Here is a 26,519-nt window from a genome sequence, read left to right as displayed (position 1 = left end):
TAGGTAACTGTTAAATGTTCTCTTGATAAATGTGAAAAACACACAAGGTACTTCATCTACTAGGGGTCATAAAATTTCAACTTTTCTTTTGGTGTAGGGGTTGATGATGAAAAGTTTGGAAACTTCTGATCCATGTTAATGTTCCTGCTTTGAGAACTGCAGGGTGCAGCTTTTAGATGGAAAAAGTTGCCAAGAGGACCAGAAGTAGAATAAAGGCATTTATGTAATTCTTCCTTATAGTTTCATTTATTGGTTTTCAGCATCTAACTTTGAAAAGTTGCCTGAGGCTGCCTAGGGTCTGCAATAAGGATCACAGCTGTGCTGTCCTACCCCCTCCCCACACGTGGGAACAGAACCTACCCAGCAGTGCTAATAGAGGCCCATGGCTTTCCGCCCACCTCCGCCCACTGCTCAAGGCAGTGGCTTTTTTCTACCAGCCTCACCCTTCTCCATGTGAATCTTTTTCTTCTTTCCAGTTTTATTGAGATGTAATTGACATGTAACACTGTATAAGTTTAAGGTGTACAGCATCATAATTTGATACATGTATATATTGCAAAGTGATTACCACAATAAGGTTAGTTAACACATCCATGACCTTACACAGTCAATTACCTTTTGTGTGTGTGTGTGTGTGTGTGTGTGTGTGATGAGAACATGTAAGATCTACTATCTCGGAAACTTTTGAGTATGCAATAGAGTGTTGTTAACTATAGTCACCATGCTGTACATCAGACTCCCAGGATTTATTCATCTTATAACTGGAAGGTTATACCCTTTGACCAACAACTCCCCATTTCCTCCACTCCCCAGCCCTTGACGGCCACCATTCTACTCGGTTTCTGTGAGAGCAGCTTAGATTACACGTAAAAGTGAGATTATGCAGTGTTTGTCTTTCTCTCTCTGACGTATTTCACTTAGCATAATGCCCTCAAGGTTCATCCAAGTTGTTGCAAATGGCAAGATTCCCTTATTTTTTAAAGCTGAATAACATTCCATTCTACATATGTGCCATATTTTCTTTATTCATTTGTCTGTCAATGGACACTATAGAAACAGAAACTCACTCAGTTCCTACAAGTGTCCAAGGTAACAATAGACAAAATATGGATGTTGGTGGGTGTAGATCCAGGCAGTAGGTTAGACTACATCCCACAGGCAGGAAGGCCGCTATTTTAGGAGGAGCTGCCTTGAATATGAATCAAATAATAATTGATTTATATATCACCAGTTCAGAACTAACTCATCTGTTTTCAACACCTCACCATAGATATGAAATGAGAATGAGTGGAAAAAGAGGCTTCTGAAGGCAAACAGTCATAAAACCCATTATTATTCTGTAAAAAGGAGACTATACAGTCTTACCTTCAGAACCTCAACTCAAACAAAGACATGTAGCAGCCTTAGTAGGATATAATCGCAACAGAAAAAATACAAGCAGAAGGCAGAGGAAAAAGAAGTGCCATTTGGTATGGGAATAAATAGCTCTGTATGTCTCAAAAGCCTCCTATAAACATGTCTGGGTGTCAATATAGTGTAATAATTAATATCCATAAACCCTGAGTCTTAAGAAAAAAGAACTGTATCTTTTGCTTTCTTTTAGAAAGGGACAGAAAGGTAACTATATTTGCTTTAATAAATACAGAGACTTAGTGCACTTAAATATTTGATCAACTAATTTAAAAAATGTTTCTTACAGTATACATCATTTTCTGATGAAACGGGTAAAATAAGGTTCTAGGGTGTGAGGAGGGCATGCGGTATTCTACACATTTTCTTTTCTGTCCTTTTGTAGCTGAATATCCTTTTCCAGGCCTAAAGAAGTAGTAAAATTATGCACCTAAGATTGAATAAAAGGTTTCATAGACATATTTTACATATATGCCATTAGATTTCCACAGAGTTATTTCAGGCTGCTGACAGGTTGCTTGCTTGAGCTGAGACCCCTCTAAACAAAGCCCAGGAAGAAGCTAACAACTGTGAAAGCCAACTTATTTATTCTGTGAGTAACTTGGCTGCAGAGCAGACTAATTACCCCTTTAACCACACTGTTTGAACTCATTGTACTTATCTGGGAATCACTATTCTGAAAGTAGAGAAGGGGACTAGGGAAGTTAAAAGAGACAAAAGATCTAAATATGGTCTCTTTGCAGAATCTCAAAGGTCAGGCAACAGGCTTCTTTCTGATGGTTTTAAAAAGAGAAGATGAGCTGTTGTTTAAAGGTCCACTTTGGAATTCAAATTCTACCTCAGGTGTAGCCTGAATGCTAGTCTCCACCTTGAGTGAATCACTGAAGGATCATTTCTCAGCACATAGTCAGTGTTTGTTAAATTTTCATATTATTTTATCCCAGTGAATAATATTGCTGAGGGATTTTGAAACTATTAAATTCCGCCAAAGGACTTGATTCTGTAATGATACCAAACCTTGGAAAATAAAGGAAGTAGAGATTGGTGAATCCTTGACAAATTATTAGAGTTGTAACTGATTGTTTCATAAGGAAAGATAGGGAATGGATCACTTAGGAAACTGAATGAATACTTTGAATCTCATCTATTTCTGTTAAAACTACAGGTTAGTTGAGCTCAAAAATTGTAGGTATAAAAATTGTGTTTTTTGGTAATAAAATTTGTTTTAACCCTTCTCTCAATTATGCATTTAAATGTTGACCAATTCACAAGTAACTGTTTACAGTCGATGGATTGGCCAGTGGCTTTGGGATCATTCATTTTATAGTCTGGGATTTCCAGTGTGATCTTTATTTTCCCATTTATACTCTATTTCATACATTTTATTAGCAGTAGTAGTAGAAATAGTAGTAGTAGTATCATTATTATTTAGTTAGAGTAGAAATGTTTCTATAACTTCTTACGATCAGACATATACTAAACAACACACATTTTGAAAGCACTGGTGTTGGAGTAAATTCGATGTTGATGAGACTAGTCACTGCCCTTAAAGGAGCTTGTCTTCTAGTTGGAAAGATGTGACATATACAATAATCTGAGGCATTAAGTAAATACATGGGTCTGAGGGCAGAAGATCCTGAAGGAAGCAAGCTACAAAGAACTCATTTTGAATCCTGGCATTAATATTGGCAGATCTCCTCACACCTTTTTACGACAGTTATAGACAAAGCAAGTAAGACTGGAGAATACACTGCAATGGCCCAACTAAGATTTAACGTCATTTCAGCCTAGGGGATTCTTTCTAGGCTTTGAGTATATGATAATTTAAATGCTACCTAAATAGTAAATTTACTTTAATGCTGACAACGTAGAAAAGATACTTTGCTGCAAAAGTATACACAGTAGTAACAAGTGGATTTTGGAAGAAACTAATATTTTGTCTTATACTGGTAACTACACTATTGCCCCAGACCTAGCAGCAGCCTTTACTCTTTGTTGTTTTCTTCTAAGACTGAAGAGCCTCTTTATTGTTTGTGCTGATTTTTTTCCCACCAACAGATCTCAGAGCAATCTGAGTGCACTGGCCAGTTGGGACAAAATTATCATTAGAATTCTTGGCTAGAGAAGAAAGCTCCTAATTTAAGAATGGCTTTTTGCCTTCTGAGAGCTCAGAAGAGCACATTGCAAGCCATCTACATTTATAAAACCTGTTTTAGTATGGAAAATTTCAAACATCTACAGAAATAAAGAGAAAGAAGTAGAAACTTTCATCCATTGTTCTCGTCAAATGTCCATTTCAGGCCAATAGATTGTCTCTGCACCCTCTCTTACTACTACCACCATCATCCCCAGCAATTTTAAAGCAAATCCCAGATTTCTTTTTCTCAGTGAAAACGTCAGTATCCATATTTCTAAAATGCAAGAACTGCCCTTTTTAAGCTCAACTATGTCATTATCACACATCCGCAAATAATAATGATTCCTTAATATCAACAAATAGCCAGTCAGTTCATGTTTCCTTGATTGTCCTCTAAATGTATTTTTATTTTAATAACCATTATTTATTTGATTGCTGATCCAAACACAATTTCTTTTAAAGTATAGGTTTAAAAGAACTCAGTTTGCTCATTTTTCTTGCAAGTATTTGTCCTTGAATTCAAAGCATTCATCCAGTAGGGTTCCCAACTGTCTGGATTATGCTGATTGCATCCCCTTTCTGCTTATATGTTTATCATGCTCCTTTGGTCCATGTATTTACTGTCAGTTGGTAGATAGATCTAGAGCACTGACATAATTCAGGTGTGATTTTTTTGTCAAGTTTACTTCATAGATAATACTGATGAATTCCAAAAGGAACTATAAAGTGTCTGTCTTACTGTGACGTTGCAGCCATTAATGATCAATGTCTAGATCCATTAATTTATTAAGGGTACCAAATGGTGATATTCTACTAACTAGATGATTATTCATTTACTAGCTAGAACATTATTTCATCAACTACTTGGTTGCCCTGAGTTACAGTTTAATTAGGAAAGGAAGAATAAATGTTTCTTTTATTTTATTTACCAGTTTTACAAAAAAAGAAAAAACAAGAGAGAGAAAGGTTGACTCTTCCAAAGATGACTAATGAGGTATTTTCTTGCTTTGTTGTTGTTTTCAGTGAGGTTGTTATAAATATCGATGCAGAGATTGTCCCCTCTTAGGTTCACGGATCCTGTTCAAGTTGGCTCCTGAGTCCTTTCCACACAACCACAGTAGTCTTTGAAGTCTTCCCAGCTCTCTTATATGACAAGAGGTACCAGGAACATCTTGTTCGTTTCTTATGCTGGATTTGAAATCAGCTGTTTCTCCAAGGAGACATTATCCACTGTGTTTATTCAAACTTGTGTTCCTTCTAGTTTAACCTTCTCTCGAGACATGATTTTTTTTAAACAAATTACTTACTGAATTTTTCACCTTTTCAAATCTTGCTATTCTCCAATCACTTCATTTCTGAATTTTTCTAATTTCTTTTATGTTTTTCTTAAAACCAGTTTCTATTCCTTTGAAAATTTCTTTTACTTTTTCCGCAATATCAGGCAATAAATTTCATTTGTTCTGTGGACGTGTCTTTCTGTGACGTTTTCAGGATTTGCTGGAACTTTCTTTTCACCCCTCTTTTTTCTTTTTTTTTCTCACTGATTTTCTACAGGATGTGAATGGAATACTCTTCTGTCGCTCATTTTTAAATGAAATAAGTTTCCACTTTAGGAGGGAAACATAGATCAGAATATAATTTCTAGCTTCAGAACTCCAGGGCTCACTATCTTCTATTATTTTCACAACATAATTTTTTTTATTTATTTATTTTTTGCGGTACGCAGGCTTCTCACTGCTGTGGCCTCTCCCGTTGTGGAGCACAGGCTCCGGATGCGCAGGCTCAGCGGCCATGGTGCACGGACCCAGCCGCTCCGCGGCATGTGGGATCTTCCCAGACCGGGGCACGAACCTGTGTCCCAGCAGGCGGACTCTCAACCACTGCGCCACCAGGGAGGCCCCACAACATAATTTTAAAAAATGACCTTAAAATTTCTAAAATCTTCCTCCTCGGCCCTCCTATGCCCATTTACCCAGGCCTCCTCTTTCCTGTCCTTGTTGAGTATGGGGATTTGTTCTGGAATGGTGCTTTGGTTTGATAGGTGTCAAGGTTTCACAGACCCCAGAACACTTGGCATCCTCAGAACATTTCAAAGTTCTTGCACTCAGCTGCAAAGTGGAGCCTGCAACATTCACTCCCGGTTTCTGCCGCTGTTCTCAGTGAGTTTTTCAATCTCAGTGAGTTCATGAACCATAGTAACCTTTGGCTCTCCTTAAAGAGAGAGAGAGTCCTTCCCTCGTCTTCCTCCCACACACCTTGGGATACACATATGTAGGTCTTTTTCCTGTTGTTGGTTTGTTCCTACCTGGCTGTATGTTGCAGTTAATGTGGACACCTTGTTGTAGATGTTGTCTGTGGGTTTTTGATCTTGCTATCCTAGATGCTTTTCTTTCTTCTTTGTGGGGGTGGGGGGTTGTGTATTTAGGGGAGGGGTGGCATATTCAGGGATAAAAATCTTCTCTGTAGCCACCACCATTTCCCCAGAATCCTCTGCCATTAATATTTAAAACAAAATCATGGGAATCATTATCCGGATCCTTAGGATAATCATTACACTGTATCTGTCTTTTTTCCAGGCTTCAAGCTGCCTGTGGCTCGCCACGTTAGTATACTGACATGACTGGGCAATGCCTAATTTGATGGGCTCTTTCTGTACTACCTTCCTCCTAATCATGACAGTCTTGTACGCTATACATAGTCTTCTTCACTGATAGGGAATTTAGAAAATACAGGAAGCCATGGGTTTAATAGCTGAAAGTGGAATTAATGTGTTCTTTTTCTCAGGTAAAATATCATAAGACTCCTTAGGCCAAAGTTGTAAAATGAAATCGCAACTTTCCTGGAATCATTTTGCAAACGTGAATGCCCACATAAAGTACACTAGGACTTGAATCCAAGGAATAACACATTTTTAGAGCCTCCAAATGTATAAACTTAGTACAATTCTGCATTACTTCTTAAGGCAACTGAAGAAAATAATTTTGTGATCAAATAAATATTGATTTTATTAACAGTTATTTTAAAAGTTTACAAAACTTATAAAAAATGTTAAGGCTCTATCAGCCTCATCAGTTGTTAATTTCTTTTCTAGAATCTTGGATTAAGGAACAGTCGTTTGAGGGGAAACATGGTATAAAATGGGAAGATAATCTAACAGTAAAGATAGTTATATCTCTTCCTGTGTGATGAACTACTCCTAAGCTTGGTGGTTTAAAACAGCAGGCACTTTATCTCCTCACAATTTGTGAATCAGCAGAATGGGCTGGGATCTCCTGGGTGGATCTATCTTGCTTTCACCTGAGGTGACTACTGAGGCTGCCATCATCTGGTTGCTGGACTGGGGCTGGTTGCTTTCACATGTCTGGCCATTGGTGCTGGCTGTGGCCTGTGCCTAGTCTCCACTAGGTTAGCCAGGCTTCCTAACATGTCAGGTTTCCATGAGGACAAGCCCTAAAGCACGAGTGCTCTCCAAGCTTCAGCTCTTGATATGCCATTGGGCCAAAGCAAGTCACGTGACCAAGCCCAGGTCAAGGTGGAACAAAACTACACAGGGTGAGAAAACGGGGGGAGGGGCATTTGCACTGGGGGTCAGTAGTCTAACAAACTGCTGCAATAACTCTATAAAGAAAAACACCCCGGAGGACAACTGGTAAAAAATGAATGTGTGCGGGGTGGGGTGGGGTTTGGCATAGGGGGGCAAAGGCAGTAAACAGAGGCTACCAAAATCTGAAGATTCTGGAATTTTTGGAAAATCCACTGGGATTAAAGGAGTTACACAACCATGTTCTGACACCAGAAGAAAGGTGCCAGTTGAGCATCAGGGAAGTCTAGCGCTCTTCCTCCATCGCATCAATTTTCACGTTTCTTTGACTCAGCATATTTGTAGAATGAATCATGACTTTCTATAAATTTTTAATTCAGTTTTTCAAAGAAATAGTGACCTCGCTTCTATCTGCTGTGCCGCAAAAATGCCGTAGAAAAAAATTCCTTCTGTTAAATCGCTCACTAGGTGAAACTGTATGTGTAACCTAGTACCAAAGAGGTATTAAGAATCGCCACAGCCGAGCCGGCCCTCCGCATCACGCACCCTATAGCAGCCAGTGGGTGAGCCGGGAGTCGAGGAGGTCACCGTGGGAAGGAGGGGCACGGGCAGCGTGGCAGCCTCCTTCCGTCTCCGTGGAGCCACCTCCGGCCTCCGGTACAGGGAGTCGTCTGCAGCAACCAGTGGTGGCCAGCCTTGCAGCGCTGTGTTCTAGGTCAGTAGCTTCCAAGACTCCAGTTGGATTCATTGGAGTAGGCAACGTGGGGAGTCCAGTGGCAAAAGAGCTCATGAAACATGGCTAGCCACTCACCATTGTTGATGTGTTCCCTGATTCATGCAAAGAGCTTCTAGATGCAGATGAACCCTGTAGTGTCTTCTGCAGGGGATGTAGCCGAAAAAGGTGACAGAATTATTACAATGCATCAATGCACTAGAAGCTTATTGTGGAGCAAATGGAATTCAAAAAAAAGTGAAGAAAGACTCACTATTAATAGATTCCAGTACTGTTGATCCTATGGTTTTCGGAGAATTGGCCAAAGAAGTTGAGAAAATGGGAGCGGTTTTCACGGATGCCCCTGTTTCTGGTAGTGTGGGAATGGCTCGATCTGGCCACCTCACACTTAGGATGGGAGGGGTTGAGCTGCTGTGGTGCATGGGCTCCCATGTGGTGCATCGTGGAGCTGTTGGGACTGGCCAGGCTTCGAAGATCTGCAAAAACTTGCTGTTAGCTATTAGTAGGATTGGAACTGCTGAAGCTATGAATCTGGGACTCAGGTTAGGGCTTGACCCAAAACTCTTGGCTAAAATCCTAAATACGAGCTCAGGACAATGTTGGTCAAGTGACACTTATAATCCTGTACCTGGGGTGATGGATGGAGTTCCCTCGGCTAATTACTATCAGGGCGGATTTGGAGCAACACTAATGGCTAAGGATCTGGGATTAGCATGAGACTCTGCTACCAGCACAAAGAGCCCAGTCCTTCTGGGCAGTCAAGCCCATCAGATCTGCAGGGATGTTGTGCGTGAAGGGCTACTCAAAAAAAAAAGACTTCTCATCCGTGGTCCAGTTTTTGCAAGAGGAGGAGACATTCTGAGTTTGCCCTCTGGCTGTGAACACTGAAACATTGAAACCAAACTGTGTCTTGGAGCCCCTTATGGCTCACTCCACAGGAAAATGGGCTTAATCAAAGGTCAGCTGTCTGCTTTTGAGTGTGTAGGTCAGGGGTTCCCAACCCCTTGGCCTTGGACGGGTACCAGTCCACAGCCTCTTAGGAACCGGGCTGCACAGCAGGAGGTGAGTCGCAAGCAAGCCAACTAAGCTTCATCTGCTGCTCCCTATGCCTCACATTACCGCCTGAACCTCACACACCCCGCCCCCCCTCCCTGGAAAAATTTGCTTCCAGGAAACCGGTCCCTGGTTCCAAAAAGTTTAGGCACCTCTGGTCTAGGTCACAGTAGATCCTGGGATTTTTCACCCATTCTAAACTGCTTATTCTTTTTATCTATTTAGCAAACATATCATCTGTAATTTTTTTCTCTGCAAGCCACTGATGGTAACTGCTAGCTAGCTAGCTGATTGGCCTTTTTCAAAAGTTTGATTCCTAAGCATCTTCAGCTAAAACGCTGCCTACTTCACTCAGGATATTATTTACTCCACTTTACAAATAAAACTAAAATTGTTTTCAACAGGATAAAATCTATCCTCGAGGAAAGAAAAGAAATTGGTGTGAGAAAAGATATTAGAGAAAGGGGAAGTATAGTGAGTTACTACCTGTGTCCCTCAGAAAATTTGTCCTGTTAAATAACCCAGTGGTGATATTCTTGCATTGAGATTACTGGTTTATTTTCTAGGAGTTGTTAAAGCAAGAGAACTCCTTGCTGCATGTTATGTAATTTGGACTCTGTTACATTATCTTGTTGTGCCCCTCTTGTAACAACTTCCCATACTCAGCAAACTTGTTTTTTCATATTTTTGCTTCCTTGTCCATTTTTACTGCATATTTTTTGACTTCAAAAGAATGACATCTTTAGAACTGTTTCAGAGCCAACGATGATATGTGCTTTAGATAATTATTACACTATGCTAAATATAACCATATTCTTTTGAATTCAAATAGATTTCTATGCTGATAAAAAAAGAGAGGCACATTTCATCAATGTTTAAATAGTATCCTTCTTCCTCTAAAACTTAAAATAGGATTCAGTCTGATTGCTAAAGGGTTATTTTCTTCAACAACAAGAGCTGACTTAGGCCATTTCTTGGCAGTGGAATCTGAGCATAGAGGTCCCTGTCTGACTGCCCTTTGTTTCTCACTCACAGTATCCTGGGTGAGTGTAATGGACGGGCGTGCCCTTATGACTTAGCCCACTGCTACTGCTCCTGATGAGGGCTAATGGTGTGGGCCACTTTAAATCTTGCCCAGCAAAGTGCTGACATCTGGGGTTTCCTATCAAGTTTACCAGATATTTCACAGTAATTTCATAATTTACACAACATAAAAACACTGATTTTGAGCTTAGGAAAGCATTTCATTTAAACAGATAGAGAACACTACTCTACAAAATGGTTTAAAATTTGTGAGCAATTGCATTAAATAAACTCTAATATAAATTAATCTAATACAAGTAAACTAATAGTTGCAAAGCTACTGGTTGCTTCAGAAGCGGTGGCTACGGATAACTTCAAAGTTGTTTCCTCAATTCATTAAGAGGAGAAACTATTTGCTGTCAGCTTCTTCTTGGGGAAGCTTAGTTTGATGCTGATTCGCGTTATGAATGTATAGGAACCATTACTGGTTCTTCCTTTCCATATTCAGTGCACCATTATACTTCTATCCTCTTAAGATCTGGATATCTGTTACTGCTACTGTTGGCTGGAGCCTGGGAGGAGGAAAGCTATCAAGAAAAAAGGTCAACAAGTGTTAAAGATTTTTAGCATACCACTGAGCCTTTTTATCAACCATAATCATAAGAAATAATAATTAAAATTACTTATAGCCTGGTCAGTGAGACCTTGAGTAAATTGTGGAAGCATCCATGTTTCATACAGTTTCAGGGGATGGATATTTCCTGTTATTAACTCTATATCCTCTTCAACTGGAACAGAGAGACCTTTCTCTGTTGAAGCAGTTTTGTCTTTTTCCTGGGCATTTTCAGTTTTCTCTTAGGAGAGACTTGTAAAGCTTACATATACAAACTTACACATACACGTATAAAGCAAAGAAGGGATAGGGCAGTCTTGAGAGGACACGGTTTTGTAGCAGGCACACAAGACAGAGCTAATACTCCCTGATTGCATTTGCCTCCCTAGCCCCATCTCCTTTGTGGAAAGCATCAGCATTCTGACTGGTCTCTGCACCCCACTAACTGGACGGAACACTGCATTGGCATTCTTAGGGAGCACTGATGGTCCCTCCGGAAACTGTGGTTAGAGCTTGTGCAGCCAAAGTGCACAGGAAAGAATCAAATATACTTCAGATAACATGCTTACTCTGTTTTGCTTAATTAGCACTTACTCCCTGTAAGAGGCTGATTTCTGCTTTGACAGGGAGTAATCGAACTCGGTATTCACGCAAACCATAAAATTAAAGTTAACATACCTCAGCTTTTCATCCTACTGGAAGAAATGTATGAAATCTAAAGTTATTTTTTAATTGCTGCTGTTTAGAATGCCTGAAGCCCATTTGCTGAACTTGTTAAAGAGCAGTGTTAATGAGGGTATTTTTCGTTTCTTTCTTTTCCGACCACAGCATGAATTCTCAGCCCAAAGTGTGCCCTGTTTCCCACAATAGAGACAGGGGAAAAAGTGCGAGTCTCTCACCACAAAGCATGAGACAACTACAAATACTTCTCTCCCAGAGTTAACATTGATGAGAGTCTTTGTGGAAAAGAACTTCCTCTTTTTGCGGGAATACAGTAGAAATGCAAGATGTATTCTCCACAATTTCACTATTGGAAAAATAATTTCATAGTCTCTCTCTCTCTCTCTCTCTCTCTCTCTCTCTCTCTATATATATATATATATATATATATATATATATATATATATATATTTTTTTTTTTTTTTTTTTTTTTTTTTTTTTGCGGTACGCGGGCCTCTCACTACTGTGGCCTCTCCTGTTGTGGAGCACAGGCTCTGCACACGCAGTCTCAGCGGCCCTGGCTCACAGGCCCAGCTGCTCCGTGGCATGTGGGATCTTCCCAGACCGGGGCACGAACCCGTGTCCCCTGCATCAGCAGGCGGACTCTCAACCACTGCGCCACCAGGGAAGCCCCATAGTCCATATTTTTTATTGGTCTTCTTAAAAACATACACAGTGTTTACAATAAGGAGTAAAAGAGAAGATTTTCAATGTGATATTTCAAGGAGCATTTTGTAAAGGCAGGATCCAGTGCCAACTTTGGAAAATTAACACACACCTATGAGATCAAAGAGTCACCTGCAAAAAATTTTATTATGTTTTTCTTTCATACTAGTTTCCTAAAGGTGCATTGTTACTTCTTGGTAATGTAATAGTCAGAAAATACAGCAAATAGTTTCTCCTCTTAATGGTGGCCATTTGAGGAAGAAGTAGCTCTTACATAAGTGTCTAGTGACCTTATCTCTTTTGATACAATACCTCTTGGTTTCAGAGGCTTGCACAGATTTCCTCTAAATGAATAAACTTAGTAAGATTTTTCTAACTATCAGTCTAAAAGTAGATTTAGAAATCTACTTCTGAAGCAGTTTTGTTAAGTAATTATTGGTCAGTTCTCTTTCTGATTGGTACTTCTTTCTGCAAAACAAATCCCTGTACTTAGAACAATTAATACCACCATCCCTGGCTCCTTGATTATTACACAGTGATGTTTCTTGAGAAAAAAGCTTACCCTTTTTGGGGGGAAACTTCAGTCCCTGAAGTAATACTTCATTAAAACTAGATCTGCTTCTAATGCCAGTGTGATGCAGATCAGTATCCCCTTTCTTTTGACTTTCCAGGATGTGTGAAGAGAATGGTATGGTTTGGTTTAGGAAGGGTTGTAGCTTAAGAGGATTGCATTATGTTTCTGTGTCACTTTGGGGGATTTTATTTCAATATTATATCCTGTTCTGTAAAAACACCCTAGTCATTCTCTTACTTATTATTAAATAATTAAACGCTGCCCTTTGTTTACTTTCCCCTTCTGATCAGAAGACTCCTCTCCACTCTAGGCCTTGATCTGAGTTCCCATTCATCAGCTTGTAGTAGATACACTTCTGGTTTCTGAAGTCAGACAGATATGGGTCCCATTTCTGTCTTCATCAGTTATAATTTAGCCTCTGATATATGCATACCAGAGCTGGGAGTGACAAACATTTTGCTTCTCCTTATTTTCCCAGGGTTCTGTGCATTTTAATAGAGGATCACAATATTTGAAGTAGAGCTGGGATGGGGTGGAACGAAAGAGCAGGAAAACATGCTTTTAGGAAGGTCTGATATACAAATCACATGGAGGTAACTGCTTGAGGGAAAACCACCCCTACCTGAGTATTGTCAATAAAGTAGCACAGGGAGGCAAACGAATCAATTGTTCACTAAAAAATATTCTTCTTTAGAAGAATAAAATTCACAAGAAAGCCTCATTGCAAATAAAATATATTTGTTTTCCTAAAGGAAGATATTTGGAAAGTCGTAGTAAATACCTCTTTTGACCTTCTGTGTCCCTAGTGTTCTATCTCCACTAAGTTTTATGAACACTACATAGAGGAGGAGGCTGAGTCTCAAAGGCCATAAGTAAGAGATGGATTTCAGAGCCTTTGCAAGGTCCTTTATGCCCCATGACTTCCCATTGCTTGTGCTTTTCATCCAGATAGGTGCTTAGGATACCAGAATGAATACATCTCTTTCGAGAGGTTTTTAACAGACATTAGATCCTAAACAAGTACAACACCTAACAAATAGAACAGAATGCTTTATTTAAAGCAGAAACAGAATAAATGCTCACCTAGTATCATTTAAATCCCCATTAAATTATTTTTTGAATCAACATGTTTATATTTGAGGGTATTTTCTTATTTTTTTCTAGTTCCCTTTACTTGCACCTCCTTTCTTTTTCACTTTTCCCAACTGAAATGTTTATGGTTTCAAAAGTAATTACTTCTTGAAGAAAGTTTTCATGTATACTAAGTGCTACCTAATGGAAGCCATAGCATAGAGTCTGCTAGCGTTTAGAGTGGTATAATACATAGCCAGGTTGAATCAAGTGGGAGAGAAGGTTCATCATTCTTTTAAACTGGCAGTGTTGCCAGAGGTGGATTAATATGCTCTTTGAATCTCTTATGTGCTGTAAGTCTCCTTGATCACAATCACTGTGTTAATGGTTGAGGTTTTGAATTAGTGGTGTCTCCTGGGCTCAGCTGGGCCAAGTCCCTTCACCTCTCTGGCCATATTAGGTGATGGTTTTCTCATTTCAATACATGATCTCTGTTAGAGGGAGTGTTGACTATACCAGACTTTTAACGTGGGCACCCAGAAAGTGGAAGAATCTCTCTACTGGTGATGAATCATAACTCTTTTCATTGTGAATATAGTCCTTCCCTTAGGTAAGGTAGGAACACCATGAGAAATAGAAAGTTCTCGGGTGTCTGTGGAAGCTGGAGTGCTCTCGACCTGTCAGCTCACTGGCAGAGCAGGCTTCGTCCAGACACTAGAGAACAAAATGTGAAATTGGCACCAGCCAGCCTCTCCATTGCACAGGATATCCCTATTTAAATTTGACAATCGGGATATTTTATAATTTGAAATTCTTGTCATCTGGTTTTCTTTAGTTTTTTCTTTGGGTTGAAAAGACTGAGAAGCTTGTTAAAAAATCTGGAATTCTGACGGTGAGGCTTAACCAGATCTATTGAGTCATCAATCAGCAAACATTGACCAATGCTTACCATTCCCTCAGTTACTATACTAAGGACCCAGACACGTCTCAGATAGTGGCCTTGCTCATTCACTGTATTTACAGTACTTTTTTCTAAATGTAACCAGAGCTCAGGTAAAGACAAGACATTGATTTGAGTCTGAAGTAAACAAAGCTGACTGGTCTGACCCCTTCAGTTTCCAGAATTCTTTTGTTTCAGGTAGTAATTTTCCCAGACCAATAGAACAAAGTCCTATCGTCTATTTATTTAATATTTTATCACAATAGTCCTTGCCCCTTTGACCTCTAGTGAGGAAACTTGCATAAGAAACTAAAATATGCTTAGGTTCTATGGGTAAGTGCAGATAATGATATGAATGAAATTGAAAATGAAAGCAAAGGTAGAAAAGCCAGTTCTGAATAGATGAAGTAAGACAGAGGTATTTGAAAAATCAAGTAGAAAAGATACAATAAGGAATGGAGAGCTTCTGGAAGTTTTCCAATAGGTGAGGGGTTGGTACATCATTTTCTTTTAATAACATGTCTGGCAGTTGTATGCCAGAGAAAGTTATAAGGGGGTTGACTATGTGCATGAAGTCCAGTGAGAACACTGTTTCTGTAGGCCACTGACGGTGTTCTGAGTGTACATTCTATAGTACTAGAAATTAAGTTAGGAAACAAAGGGTAATCTGATGTCATTTTAAATGACATTTCACAAATGATTAGAGAGCTAAAAGGTGTCTTTTTTCACTCAGCCAACACGTTGAGCACGTACTATGGGGCAAGCACTGTGCTTATGGGTAAGAGATAAAAGAAAAAATAAAGGCCAGAGGAACTCAAAAGAGAGTGTGAGAGATGCATAAACAACTCATTACAATCAAATAGGGAGAGGCTATTAAATAAATAGATCATAAAAATGTAACTTTGTAAAACAGAACTTAGAGTCACTAACCCTGCTAATAGGGGATATTAAAGAGAATGCCAACAATGAGGGGGTTTGGAATTAGGTTTTGAATGTCAGTAGGAATGTTCCACGTGGAGAGAAGGTCAGGGGCATACCAGGCAGAAGGAACATCCTGGACTTGAGAACCAACACAATATGTTTAAGTGATTGTAACTGAGATTTTTTTGACTAGAGCGTAGGGTATAAGTTGCCAAATGGTAGAAAATAGAGTATAAAAGTTAGGCTGGAATAAAAGTATAAAGTGTCATAATTCTTATGATGAAAGTTAGGTGTTTTCCTACAAAATGGGTTACTTATAAATATTTTAAAAATAGAGACTGCTGTGTAAGGCTTGAAAAAACACTAAATCAGAGTTGTACAGAGCTCAGGCTTAGTGGTGAAAATTTCTGTATTTTGTTTTCCAGGTTGGATACTGTTACAATTCTTCAACATTTCTTTTTCCTAAGTAAAGGCATCTGGTGAAAATATGGGATCCATTTTATCCTGGGGAAGTTTTGTCTTAACCTTTCTTCTATGTATTTTTCCTATTTAAAATGCTTTTGCAGAATCTAATCGTACGAAGTTCGGATACTTGAAGTACCTGCTCATATTCTGTCTTGGACATAATGGGAATAATTGGGAAGTCTTCTCTAATTTTGAGACTACCATGACTACTCTCTTATGTTGGTTATTCCTGTAGATGAACCAATTTTAGGTTCATCTGAGTGATTAGTTAAACTTACTCCTCACAGATTGATTCAGCAGGTCTGAGAAGATATCTCAGAATATGTATATAGAGAGATAAACAGTAAGAAATTACAGTAAGCACAAAAACAGATAAAGATCATTCATAATTTTTCATAAGATCTTATTTTCTCTCATTTCTCTCTTATTTTTTTCATAACTTTTCTTTAATCATATGAAAAAGAAGGGAATTTACATGGAATAACAAAAGATATGCAAAACTTAAGGAAACACAATTTTCTTAAATTTCTCAAACTTATTTGTATAGGATTCAGAATGCACTTAAAATGATTAAATGACTTAAGCTAAATCTTTTTTATTGCAAACTGTTTTAACCCAATTAACCAAGCAAGAAACTGAGAGTCATTCTTTACTCTTCTCCCCACCCTTAAACTCTGGAACAATCCCTAAGAGTCGTCATAATTATACTATATATATATATATATATATATGTATGTGTATATATATATATATATATATATATATATATATATATATATATATACACACACATATATATACACACATATATGTGTGTATATATGTACACACACACACACACACACACACACACATATGTCCATTCTTCTCTATGTCCATTGTCATATCTTTTACATTTCTTACTCGGATGTAACATCCCAGTTCACTTTTTCCCTGACTCCAGTATTATTTCTGTCTTGTTTATTCTCTGCATTGCAACCTAAATTTCACTCAACGGCTTAGAGCTCTTTGATAGCTTCTCTTTAATTTTGGGGAAAAGGCTTCAAGCACTGTGCTCTTGCCTACTAGTCCACCCTCATCTGCTTTCTCTATCCTTACTTAGCATCTCCTTCTTCCATAAATTTTCAGCAATACTCAGTAGACTTCAGGGTTAGACTTCTCTTACTGCTGAACTTTCTCCAGGTAATGTCATCAATTTGTATCATACTTTACTCATTCAATCCTTGGTTAATGCACTCTCATCATACAAGTTTCAAAATAAACATTGAATCTCTGGCTTTTCATGACTTCCATTAGAGATTAAATTCCCTTTCTACGTGTTCTTATAAAACTTGGCTGTCCAGTTACCTATGAGAGGTAAAGTTCTATTTTATAGTTCATTGCCCCTACTACATTGTAAACTGCATGTGAACAATGTCCTTATTTACCAGTGTTGTAGGTACTCAATGAATATTTATTCTGTTAAAAGATTTATTCTGTTAAAAGTTAAGAGACTGTTTATGTTCCATAAATAAGAGAAAATGTAGCTCAGAACCAAGTAGTGGCAAGAGGCTTGAATAAAAGTAGACAATATTGAGAGAGAGTAGGAATTTAGGTTAGAGAGTACTTGGTTACTGAATTAATTGTGAAGGTGAGGGATGATTATACAGCGTCCAGAGTTTTATTATTCCTTTAAATTAATTTTTATTAGAGTATAGTTGCTTTACAATGTTGTGGTAGTTTCTGCTATACAGCAAAGTGAATCAGTTATACCTATACATATATTTCCTCTTTTTAATATTTCTAACCATTTAGGTCACCAGAGAGCATTGAGTAGCGTTCCCTGTGCTGTACCATAGTTTATCATTAGTTATCTATTTTATACATACTGGTGTATATATGTCAAACCAAATCTCCAAATTGATCGCCCCCTTCCCCCCGCCTTGGTATCCATGTGTTTCTTCTCTACATCTGGGTCTCTATTTCTGCTTTGCGAATAAGTTCATCTGTACCATATTTCTAGGTTCCACATATAAGTGATATTATACGGTATTTGTTTTTTTTTGATATTGATCTGCATGAGTTGCTTATATAGTTTACAAATTTATTTATGTTTATATTTTTTGGAGATGAATCCCTTGTCAGTTGCTTCGTTTGCAACTGTTTTCTCCCATTCTGAGGGTTGTCAGAGTCCAGAGTCTTCAGTGTTCCCCCAGTATCCAACTTGGACAAGTGTACAAATAGTGGTGGTCTAAATGATGTAGAGAGATGAATAGTGGAAGTAAGTATTGAAGGTAAAATTAATCGTTCAGTAACATCACATAATTAATTTTAAGTGTCCATGTTATATTTGGGCAGAGTTGTTCAGTTGGCAATTAGTTAAGTTTGTAAGAGACTCAGGAGAGAGAGATGTGCGTTTTAGGTCAAGATCTGTGATATATATGGTGGCTGGAATCACAAGAGTAGATGAGACCATCTATCAAGGGCAGAAGAGAGCTTCTGAGAAATACACATCTCTTGGCAGAGGGCAAAGTGAGAGTGCCCAGTGAAAGAGATAAGGATGTCCAGAGGCAGGAGGAAGAAGTAGCAGGTTAAGATGCTACTGTTGTTAAGGTGAAAGATTTTTCTGAGATGACAAGTTTGATCAACAAAATCAAATATTGCTGAAAGGTGACAGAAGGACCAAACAATATTCAGTCAATTTAACCACAAATTAAATGTTGGTGAATGCAATTCCAGTGCAGATAAGTAAGAAGAAAAGAGCAAAATTGTGTGAGTCACGAGGTACATAAAGATAAGAAAATACAGACAGTGAGAATAAATACAATTTTTGATAAACTGCACTGTGAAATTAGGAAGAGAGAAAAGGTAACTAGAGAATTACTTGGCATCAAGCAAGAGTAATTTTTAATGGGAGGAGGGCAGCTTTTTAATGGGAGGGGGCCAAAATAAAATCGCTAAAGAGGAAAACCTTAACAATCCCAGTGAGGTGGGAAAATGAATGGAAGATACTGAGGAAGTGAGAATAGGTATTGATAAACTATGTCGAAAAGCTATTCATGGACGTAAAGAGAAAAAGTTAGTTTGGGGTGTTTTTGCTTTATAGTCTGTGTTTTCTCTGTGAAATAAAAGTTTGATGGGAGGTGATGTCACCTCGAGATAGTGCTCATCAAATATCCTATGTGCTTATCTACATTTTTCATCCTCCTTTGTAGTTCAACTGTTTTCTTTGATTCGTTGTGGCCAGTGGCAAAGAAGCAGAATCAAGTGTATCACTTCTGAGCTGAGGTCATTAGGAGCCAGTGTCCCTCTTGTCTGGTCCTCTGCTATTGTGACATGGGAGGTCAAATAGTCCAGATGACGTGGCTGCAAGATGGATCAGGACCATGTGATCTGTAAGGGCTTTACTCAGTAGAGAAATAACGTACTCGTATTTTCCACTGAGATTCCTGTGTTCAATAGATCTGCCTGTGAGAGCTCAGAGAGCATAGCGAAGGCTGAAATGACAAAGACAGAGGGAGAGATGTTGGTAACAGATGGAAGGCGCCTGGCAGATAATATATTAAATGGTAAACAAAGCTGCTGGAGTAAGAGAGAGAGTATATAAGAGATGAGAAGAAGGCCAACTGTCTGTAGTATCTAACGCTAAGGAGTGAGGAGAGAAACAACTGAAAAATAAAAATAAAAAGAATGATGAGAAAGAAGCTAGGTGGTATGCCAACAGAAATCATAAGATTGCTATAAAACATAAAGGAAGGTAGTTTTCAAAGAAGCACCATTTAATGGAGTCAGTTGTTTCCCAAAGGCAAAATGCTATGGGAACTGAAAATAAAGCATCTGATTGGATGACTAAACTTTTATGAACAGAAATGGAACCATTTCAGGAAAGTCATGGGAGAAGATGCTGTGTTACAGTGGGGAGAGTAATCAATACATTGTGAGGAAAGGTGCCTTCATTTGCAAGAAATGCCAATTAAGAAGTGAAGAGAGCCTTTAAAGGGAAGGGATAATGTAAGAAAATCAAAAAAAAATTTAAGGAAACTTGAATAATTCGTAGACAAAGAGGGAGGTATTAGTGAAAGACTGAAAATCAGAGAAAGCTATCTTAAGTTGTTGTTATGGACTGAATTGTGTCCCCCGAAAAATTATATGTTGAAGCCCCTCCTAATTTGACTGTAGAAGATAGGAGATAGGTCCTTTAGGGAGGTAACTGAAGTTAACTGAAGTCATAAGGGTGAGGTAATAATCTGACAGGGACTGATGGTGTCCTTATAAGAAGGGGAATAGATTCCAGAGATCTCTCTCCCTCTGCTCGTAGAGGAAAGGCCGTGTGAGGACACTGCAAGAAGACAGCCGTCAGCACGCCAGGAAGATTGTTCTCACCAGAAACCAATTCTTATGGTATTCAATACCTTAATCTTGGACTTCCACCCTCCAGAACTGTGAGAAAATAAATTTCTGCTGTTTAAGTCATTCAGTCTATAGTATTTCACTATAACAGCCCAACCAGACTAATACAGACCTTCATGTACACTGCAATATACAGAAGCTAAACAATGATTGTGAGCCTGAGATTCCATCTTGAACAGAAGTGTAATGACGCTTGTGGTACTCACAACTTCTCGAATTTTGTCAGAAAGATGTGAAAAAAGTCAGTCAACCAACGGTTCTGATAGTGGATATTTTCTTTATGTGTTTGACATAAAGCAGTGTCTGACAGCCTCCCTGATACCCATCAGTATCGCAGTTTTGATTCTGTGGCTCCAGTTCCACATGGCACCAAGGTGCTGTGTACTGTCCATTCTTGGGTTTTTGGGTGCTGTACCTATTGCCAATAGGTGGGTCAAACCACTGGGGCTCTTCTGAAGTCCTCCCTAAATTTGGACCCAGCTTCAGCTCCAAATCCGAGTCTTCAGAGAGCCCAGGCTGAGGCTCGCCTGCCACAGTAGACACATTGGCTAATGGGTTGCACTGCAGCACCCACTCGGACAAGGGCACCATCAGGATGCCACCGTTCTTCTTCTGCAGGGGTGGACCCGTGGACAGTCAGCTTGGCCCCCAGCACAACCAGCTGCCTGTTCACTCTCTCGGCCCCTGTGAGGAAGGTGTTCAGCCCTGGCTTTGAGGTCAGAGTCATGTCCTCTCTGGGTTTGTGTGAATGGAGGAGCCGCAGCCCTGGTCTGGGTGGTGTGTTGGCCCTGGGTTTCCGGGTTTGGAGGAGTATCTTACCACCTAGACCCCCACCTAGGGCTGAAGAGTTCAGGGGCTGTGGACCGTGGGTTTTGGGGGCAGAAGATATTTAACCTGGCGTTTGAGGAAATGGAGGGAGAAGAGGCTCAGGTTCAAGGGCTCCTGGTTTGAATCTCTTGCTTTAGGTTTGAGGGCCAGGGCAGTCTCTCACCAGAAGCTGCAGGATATCATCAGGAACATTGCGAGTGTTCTTGCACATACCCCGGGCAGCTGAGTGGGAGAAGATGACCGGTGCCTGTGACACTTGTAGGGCTCGCCGTGTCACAGCATCCGAGACATGGGCCAAGTCCACCATCATGCCCAGGCGGTTCATTTCTGCCACCACCTTCTGCCGGGACAGGATGGGGAGAGGGCATGAGGGCTGCATTTATCTTGTGTGTATTTATCTGTAGGGAACAGGCGGGGCTGTACATCCATGTGGGGCAGGGTATGGAAGCCGGGTCCTTACCTCGCCAAAGCCGGTGAGCCGACTGACATTGCTGTAGAAGGGGTGGATACCCTTTGCTGAGCTCTGTGCCCTGCAGGATGGCCAGGAGGCAGTCTAACTGGTGGCCATGACTTGGCTACAAGAGCGTAGAAAGAGGTTCTGTCGAACCGTCTACACCTGCAGCTCCCTGGTGCAAGAGGAGGGACCCAGACTGGACTGTGCCTGGCAGTAGGAGGGCCCTTCTGGGGATTCAGTCTTGTTCTGCAAACCTCCATTCCCCTCCCGACCCCAGGTTCAGGGCTGGATCCCAGGGGTAAACTTGCTTTGGGCCCAGCGTGATCTTGGGCAGATCCCTGCCTCACTGGGCCCTTACCACCTGCACTGTGCTCACCAGGGCGTGTTGCAGGTGTGGGTGAGTGTCACGTAGTGCACACCCAGCGCATAGAAGGTACGCAAGATGGAGAGGCTCCTGTCCAGTGAGTGGCCGCCCTCCACACCAATGAGGCTAGCCAACTTCCGGGTGTTGTTGAGAGCTGGGGGCAGGTAGGTCAGATGATCATTTTCAGAGGCAGGGGTAGCTAACTGAAGTCCCTAACACCTACCACCACCAGTCTCTTTACCATTTTTTTTTTGTTTTTTTGGCCGTGCCGCGCAGCATGAGGGCTCTTAGTTCCCCCACCGGGGATCAAACCCGAGGCCCCTGCAGTGGAAGCGTGGAGTCTTCACCTCTGGACTACCAGGGAAGTCCCCCGTCTGCCTTTAACTGAGGTCACAAGCTCCAGCTCAGAATAGGAGGCACACATGAGGCAGATGAGGTGAACTTGCTCCAGGGTGAGGCGCACAGCATCGCGTTCGTGGGTCCGGCATGGGACGTAGGCTCACCAGAAGTGAGGGAAGGCAAGGGCTTAGTTTGGGCTTTGGAGCTCCTTGGGCTTCTCATAGCCTCCTCAGCTGGCACAACACTCACTGTGCCCAGAAGTCACATGTAATGCGTTGCTTTTTCTGTGGTACTTGGATGCCCGTCAGGTTGGCTCACTGTGACCCCTGTTCCCCCAGCATCCATGGCATGGCACTTTCTAGGTCACTATGGTAACTTAGTTCCAATGTGACTAACCTGTGGTCTCTGAGGCCCCCAAACTGCCCCACATTCCCCAGCAGCCATGGTGGCACCTTGTGTGTCCCTTTGGTACATGGGCACCCACGAGATCATTTTTTCAGCCTGTCCAAGCTGGTCTGGCCATGGCTGAAATTGCACAGATTAACATCCTGTAGCCCGTGGTGGTAAAACTGCCTCAGGACCAGGGGCATGTCGTTGTGGCTGGAGGGAGGTCAAGGCAAATAGGTGGGCTCCTTAGGTCTTGGGATCAGGCAGGACACATTGCCTGGCCTGGGCCAGCCTGTGGGTCCCCCACCTCCCACTGTCACACAGACTATACTAGGAGCAGCTGAGGCCTGGGCTGAGGGGTTCCCACCAGGGAGGGGATGACAGAGAAGGGGAAGGGCATCCATAGATGATGGAGAGGACATCCAGGGGTGGTGTGAGGGAGCCTCCCCACTAGCTCTGCATGCTCCGGACCTCCTGCCCTCCCCGGGGCCAGGCTAGGCACCCAGCGGCCCCCAGCAGCCTGCACACACTGCAGCCACCCGTCCACAAGCGGGAAGTCCCGCATCAGGGCCCGCGTGCGCTCCCGCGGACTTGGGGTGCTGGAGGTGCCCGGCGTGGTCTTCACCGGTAACCGGCCGCAGCAGCAGACCCAGCAGGAGCAGCAGACACAGCAGAGGCCACTGGCTGAGTGCGCGGGGACCATCGAGGCGGGCAGAGGCGGGTCTGAGGGGGCGGGCAGTGGGGTTCTGCCTGTCGACACAGGGCACCCAGCGGCGCGGCCTCGCGAGGGGGGCGGTTTGAGGGAGGGGATACAGAGTCACAGGACCCTGCAACCCGTGCGCAGAGAGCCGCGATCCGGGAAGCCCAGCAGCCACAGGGCGGCAGTGCCCTCCCGCCCCCTGCTCACAGGCAGCTCCTGCGGGCTAAGCTGGCCTCTGCGGAGAGCCCACTCACCTCCCATCGCGGGTTCCCTCCACCCCTGCCTCTATTCCCACTCTCACTGCTCTGAGGGGGCGCCCTAGGTTGCTCTCCCCGGCCTGTAACCTTCCTGTCCAAGCTGGGGTGCTTCTCTCAGAGGGCCACCTTCAGCCCGAGGCCTCCCGGGAGCACACCTTGTCCCCATCTGCCTGCAGCCGGCCCCGCCCGCCCTGAGGGCTGCGTGCCAGTGTCTCTGTGGCCACAGGTGCTCTGGGCTCCCGGTTTCCCGGGACTGGGCCATGAGGGCTTGTGTGGGGAAAGAGAGAGTTTCTGGAAATGGGGGGGTAACCATGTGAGCTGTGGATTCAGGAAGGGGCCCTCTGCCCCCGACCTTCTCTCTCCACCTACTTGACTCCCCAACCTGCATGACCATTCTCTGGGGACTTCAACCAGCACCTGGGAACTATCAGGAACCTCCCCCACTTCTGTCAGCCAGCCTCAGGAAAGAGCGCCCTCAGGAGCCGCTACACCTCCCCAGGGCCTGAATAGAGGGACTTTGGGGATGTGAACTGAACGACCTTCTGGGGAGAGTCAGCGACCCTTTTACTCAACAGAGCAGGAACCCAGTCAGCAGGCTATTTGACTGGAAGGAAATGAAGTGATTTCCATGGCAGCAGAGCCCCCACCGCAGCAACCTTCCTCCCAGAGCTGCTGGCTGACCTTCTGGCCAGGATCCCTCCTACCTCAGCGTGGAAGGCCCGGCCTCGTGGAGAAGTATAGGTTCTGAGGAAAGACCTGGCACCTGGGTTCTGCTGCTACACTTGCCTTATCTCGTGGCCCTTGTGGCTCTAGCTTTCCCAGAAAGCTCAAGGGCTTAAGTGCCTGTGCTTACTCAGAGGCCACACGCCATTCCCCATTTCCAGCCTCAGGCCCTCCCCCTAGCTGCCTCCTCTAGAGACCCCTTCTCCTCAACACACACACTCTCTCTCTCTCTCTCTCTCTCTCTCTCTCTCTCTCTCTCTCTGTCTCTGGGGATGTGCCTTCTCACAGAAGCTCAACCACAGAGATGCTTTAGGGACTGTGCCCAAACTCCTTCATCCCCAGCCTCTCAAGTTTTTGCTCTGATCCCTGGCACCCCCTGGAGCTGTTCCACCTTTGGAACCTTTCCCAGGTGGCAGGAGTGCCTAGCACAGGGGTAGTGACCTAAGTCTGAGCACTGGCGACCCTAGAAATCTGTAACACACAAACATTTTATTGAGCAGTAAGGGACCCCAGTGGGGACAGAAAGGGCTGGCAGTAAAGGAGCATGTGAACCTCGGGGCAGGGTGCATGCTGCTTGACTCTCCATCCTGTTCTTGCTTCAGGGAGCAGGTCCACCATGCTCCAATCGCCGGTTTTTGGGTCTGGAGCAGCCCAGCTCTTCGTCCGAACTTTCTGAAGAGTGCTTTCGTTTGGGAGCACGTCTGGGGACTGGCTTCACTGCTTCCACCTTTGCTGGTGGGGCCAAAGGGACATCCCCGTAGGCCCGGTAGCCACCAACCAGGCAGTATGTCTCCCCATGCCAGCCCAACTGTGTTTCTCCACACCCTCGGTAGAGGACATGGTAGTGCCCGGGTGTGGGAGGAGAAACGGGAGCCACTGCTGCTGCAAAGAAAATCAGAACTGATCAGTCACTTGTGCTGTGCACAGTCTCCTGCCACAATTTCCCCCTCTCATGTCTCTCCCAGTTTCTGGCTGAAGACCTTTAATCTACTTGACATCCAAAACACAGCCTTGGCCCATCACCTCTATGAGTCCCTAGAGAAGGGACACTGGCTGCAAAAGCAATCCCTAGAGCCTACGGCTGCAGCAGATGAGGAAGTCTCTTCACCGTTTCCAGGGAAAACAGTAGAACCCGAAAGAAATTGCACTCATGATGCTCTCCATCTCTGCCTTCCACAACAGAGAAAACATTTCTTGCCGTCTGTCACTTCTGAGGCTTCAATGGAAATGTCTTTCAAGTTTTGGAAAGAAATAATCTAATACAAATCTGTTAAGAACCCCTCTCACCTTGGCAACCCCTCTTGGGCCCCAGTTATACTGCCTGTTTCAACCACACTGAACTCTAGCCCTCTGGTACTTTTATCTAGATTAGAACAAGGCTAAATACTGAGGCCGAGTGATCAGGAGACTCAGAACCGGGGTCTGGGTACCAAGTCTAGGCTCACATCAACGCAGCCTCCTGGGACACCATCCCCTCAGCCCTCCAGTCTCATTAGCACTTCACCACCCCCCCGCTTCATTCTTCCGGTCTTCCCATCAATATGGCACCACCCTGTCCCCGAGTACTCAGCAACTCAGTACGGGATGTGTCTGAGGGGACCGCTAGCGATGTCTGCATGACAACACAGAGGTGCCTGGGTTTGAAGGTGTGCTTCTGATTGTGGCCCCTCTTCCTCAAACGGCTCCATTTACCGTCTGCCAACAAAAATGCACTTGTCTTTTGCTGAGAGGCCACTCAGGAAAGGGTCTGAACGGAAGCATCCTGTAGCCCAAAGGGGAAGGCTACTTTATAAAGCTTAGAACCGTCCTGCACACTTGTCCAGGGATGACCTTTCACTTGTCCTCAGCAGTGAGCCCTGTGGGTCCCTGAAGGTGTCCCAGGTCACTGGTATTACTTACATGTGGGAGTGTGCTCAGTTGTACATGGTTGGCAGGCCCCACAAAAACATGTGCCAGCCAGGTGAGGTGGATTGTATCCCACACCTCCTGTGGAGGTGGCCGGTCCGGGTGTACCTGCTGCACTGCCCACCCAGGGAACAGAGCACAGGGTTGAGTATCTGTAGCCTATGACGTCAGACATGGGCTCTGACCGTCAGAGAAACTTCCCACCAGTTCTCCACCAGGTACGAATCTGCTCGGTTGTCAGTTACCATGGAATCTGTTACCATGGAATCTGTGAGAAGGCCTGCGAGGGCATCACTACCCAGTGAG

The 26,519-nt window shown here is 42.8% G+C and overlaps 1 long non-coding RNA gene and 1 pseudogene across 2 annotated transcripts in view; both read left to right on the top strand.

The window, feature by feature from the left end:
• LOC308609980 overlaps window positions 1-26,519 on the top strand; it is a 66,686-nt gene that overhangs the window by 23,777 nt on the left and 16,390 nt on the right. The window lies entirely within an intron of this gene.
• LOC308609986 (3-hydroxyisobutyrate dehydrogenase, mitochondrial-like) lies at window positions 4,530-8,861 on the top strand (annotated as a pseudogene). Its single transcript has 2 exons — window positions 4,530-4,541; window positions 7,642-8,861. The product of its transcript is annotated as a 3-hydroxyisobutyrate dehydrogenase, mitochondrial-like (transcript).

This window comes from Mesoplodon bidens (genome assembly GCF_964165515.1).
Source record: "Mesoplodon bidens genome assembly, contig: HAP1_SCAFFOLD_423, whole genome shotgun sequence".
Lineage (NCBI taxonomy): Eukaryota > Metazoa > Chordata > Mammalia > Artiodactyla > Ziphiidae > Mesoplodon > Mesoplodon bidens.
Note: the sequence above shows the minus strand (reverse complement) of the source record. Positions and strands in the feature narration are given on the sequence as shown.